This window comes from Dromiciops gliroides, chromosome X (genome assembly GCF_019393635.1).
Source record: "Dromiciops gliroides isolate mDroGli1 chromosome X, mDroGli1.pri, whole genome shotgun sequence".
Taxonomy (NCBI): Eukaryota; Metazoa; Chordata; class Mammalia; order Microbiotheria; family Microbiotheriidae; genus Dromiciops; species Dromiciops gliroides.
Genome location: NC_057867.1, coordinates 55,873,019 through 55,876,923, shown reverse-complemented (window position 1 = coordinate 55,876,923; position 3,905 = coordinate 55,873,019). Strand labels below are relative to the sequence as shown.

General features: G+C 36.3%; 1 non-coding gene across 1 annotated transcript; it reads left to right on the top strand.

Annotated features, from left to right (window-relative positions):
• Positions 1-513: 513 nt before the first annotated feature.
• LOC122734215 lies at positions 514-620 on the top strand. The gene has a single exon (XR_006354021.1). It is a non-coding gene; the product is annotated as a U6 spliceosomal RNA (small nuclear RNA).
• The last annotated feature ends 3,285 nt before the right edge of the window (positions 621-3,905 follow it).

Sequence of the window (3,905 nt, the reverse complement as noted above, 5' to 3'; positions counted from 1 at the left end):
TGTTTTCTATGAGCTCAAAAGACTATAAGAAGTGAAAACACCACTGGGTTTGGAGTCAAAAGATTGGGGTTCAAATCCTCTCTACAATTTACTACTTAATCATCTTGGCTAAGTCATTTCACTTCTCTTCACCTATAAAAGGAAGCAATTTGACACGATATTCTATGATTCCGTCTCCTAGTTTTAAATTTGTACTCCGATGACTTTACTTCCTACTTCCTACCTAGGTAGGCAAATAGAACAATATAATTTTTGGATAGGGATGCATTTTCTGGTTTTAGCATACACATTAAGATTATCTGAGCCATATTTTTTTCTTTGGTATACAGAACACCTTAAGAAAATCAAGCCAGTGGCCATATGCTGTCAAAACCAACCTTTTATTAAAAAAACTGAACTGAAATGTCCCTCAAAAGAGCTGTCCAGGTGCCCTATGAAGACTATACAAAAGAGGGGACCAAGAGAGTAGACATTCAGGCCCTTTCAATATTACTGCACAAAAAGTATATTAGAGTGCTCGCTTCAGCAGCACATATACTAAAATTGGAACAAAACAGAGAAGATTAGCATGGCCCCTGTGCAAGGATGACACAAAAATTTGTGAAGCATTCCATATTTTTTAAAGAAAAGTATATTAGAACAAACTCCCTAAGGGACTGGTATATTTGCCAGATTTATGGTTTCCTTATCATACACATCTTCCATGAGAAGGAATCATACACCAGTTTCCTGTGATTTCAGTCATTAATTTCAAATTCCCTTCTACCAAGTCTTTTGTTAGGGCAACTAATAAGAAACAAAAACGACTAATTTGATTTTAACCTTTTCTCTCCGTCCCTGAATACTGCATAGTTGAAGTGCTAATGAGCGCTCAAATTACTAGGAGAAATCAGTGGGGGGCAAAAGGAGAAAGAAAAAGCTAAAAACATGTTATTTGCTAGCTAATCAACACTTGGGTTAACTAGGCAAAACTAATCTACTGTAGTATCCTGTCCAGTAATAGGAAAGATGGTGTCATCTTATAAATGCCAGATACAAAAGAAATACAGTAACCTTGATTTCCTTGTCAGCATGGACAAAGACATTTTGTACCTGAGACTATAAACAAATTAAGAAAAAAAGATTGTCTCTGGAGCACTCCTAGCATGATGTCGCAATATATTAGGTACTTTGTCAGGGTTTGATTGAATTTTTAAAAACAAGCTAACAAATATGAATCAAGTCCCTTCTAGTTAGTTACAAGGCAATGTGCTAGGGATTGGGATACAAAGATGACAACATAACAGCCCTTGCCTTTGAATAACTTTCACTCTACTGGAGGGATATAACACAGAATCATATATATAATCATATGAAAAATGCTCTAGATCACTATTGATCAGAGAAATGAAAATTAAAACAACTCTGAGGTATCACCTCACACCTATCAGAGTGACAAATATAACAAAAATGGAAAATATTGGATGTCAGGGAGGATGTGGGAAAGCTGGGATGATAATCCACCATTAGTGGAGTTGTGAAAAGATCCAACCATTCAAGAGAGCAATTTTGAACTATGCCCAAAAGGCAATAGAACTGTTCATACCCTTTGATCCAGCAATACCACTGCTAGGTTTATATCCCAAAGACATCCCCCAAAAGAGAAAAAAGACCCATTTGTACAAAAACATTTATAACAGCTCTTTTTGTAGTGGCTAAGAATAGGAAATCAAAAGAATACCCATTAATTGGAGAATGGCTAAACAAATTGCGGTATATGATGGTGATGGAATAATATTGTGCTATAAGAAATGACAAGAAGGGTGACTTCAGAAAGGCCTGGAAAGACATGTATAAAATGAGGCATAGTAAAGTGAGCAAAACCAAGAGAACATTATGCACAGAGACATCAATATTGTTTGATGAACTATGAATGACTTGATTATGCTCAACAATACAATCTCAAAGACTATTGATGAAACATACTATCCACCTCTAAAGAAAGAACTGATATTGATGGAACACCATGCTATTTTTCACTTTCTTTAATTTTTTCTTTTATTCAAGTTTTCTTGTATAAAATGACTAATATGGCAATGTTTTACATAATTGTACATGTATAATCCATATCTGATTGTTTAATGCCTCAGGAAGGGAGAGGGGAGGGAGGGAAGAAGGGATAAAAATTGGAACTCAAAACTATAAATAAATTGTTTATTACTTTAGGAAAAGAAAAATAAAATACTTGGGAGTCTACTTGCCAAGACAAACCCAAGAACTCTATGAACACAATTACAAAACACTTTTCACACAAATCAAATCAAATCTAAATAATAGGAAAAATATCAATTGCTCATGGATAGGCCGAGCTATTATAATAAAAATGACAATTCTACCTAAATTAATTTACTTATTCAGTGCTATACCAATCAGACTACCTAAAATTATTTTATACAGCTAGAAAAAATAATAACAAAATTCATCTGGAAAAACAAAAGGTCAAGAATATCAAGGGAACTAATGAAAAAAATGCACAGGAAGGGGGGCTAGTTGTACCAAATCTGAAGCTTTACTATAAAGCAGCAGTCATCAAAACTATTTGGTACTGGCTAAGAAATAGAGTGGCGGATCAATGGAATAGGTTAGGCACAGAAGACACAGTAGTAAATGACTTCAGTAACGTACTGTTTGATAAACCCACAGACTCCAGCTTCTGAGATCAGAACTCAGTGTTTGACAAAAACTGCTGGGAAAACTGGAAGATAATATGTCTGAGACCAACATCTTACACATTATACTAAAATAAGGCCAAAATGGGTACATGATTTAGACATAAAAGGTGATACCATAGGTAAATTAAGAGAGGAAGGAATAGTTTACCTCTCAGATTCCTGGAAAAGAGAACAGTTTTTGACAAAACAAGAGATAGAGAATATTATGACATGCAAAATGGATGATTTTGATTACATTAAATTAAAAAGTTTTTGTACAAACAGAAGCAATGCATACAAAATTAGAAGGGAGGCAGAAAACAAATTTATAGCCAGTATTTCTGATAAAGGCCTCATTTCTAAAATATATAGGGAACTAAATCAAATTTATAAGAATCCAAGTCATTCCCCAATTGAGAAATGGTCAAAGGATATGAACAGGCAATTTTCTGATGAAGAAATCAAAGCTATCTATTGCTATATGAAAAAATGTTCTAAATCACATTGGACGCCAAAAATGATATGGGGAAAATAGGGTAGGAGGTTTGGGTAGGGATAAGGGTTAGGGGTTTGGGAAAGGGGTTAGGGGTCCTTAGGAATTCCTCTTTAAAGAATTACACTCTCTTGAACACAAAAGCAATTAGAATAAGATAGTAGGTTATTTAGGGGCAAGGGAAGGGAAACCATGAAAGAAATCCTTGGACTTCTCACGGGGAGAAAGGCATGGCACAGAGCGTGGTTCTAAGATACCAATGTCCTCGAGCAGGAGACAGGCAGATACTTTTATAGAGGGCTGAATGGGGTGACCATCTGACTGTGGAAAGTTCACTTAGTGAGGGAGGACAATCCCCCACTGGTGGTGGGTGGGTGGAGGAGTTGGGTGAGTGGTGGCTGAAGATCTCTCAAGCCATCTCTCTACATAAAGGCAGCAGCCACACCCAAATTTATCTCCCGAGGGGTGAAGGAGACTTGAATGAAGGGTGGGAGTCCCAGAGGTAGCTCAGTCAGGATCTGGTTCCACTTATCTCTTTAGGTGTATCTGTCCTTTGGATTAATTTCTCAAGGAGAAGGTTCTTTGATGTGCCCCAGAGCAAATTAAAACAACTCTGAGGTGCCACCTGACACCTATCAGATTAGCTAGTATGACAAAAAAGGAAAATAATAAATGTTGGAGAAGCTGTGGAAAAATTGGAACACTAATGTATTGTTGGTGGA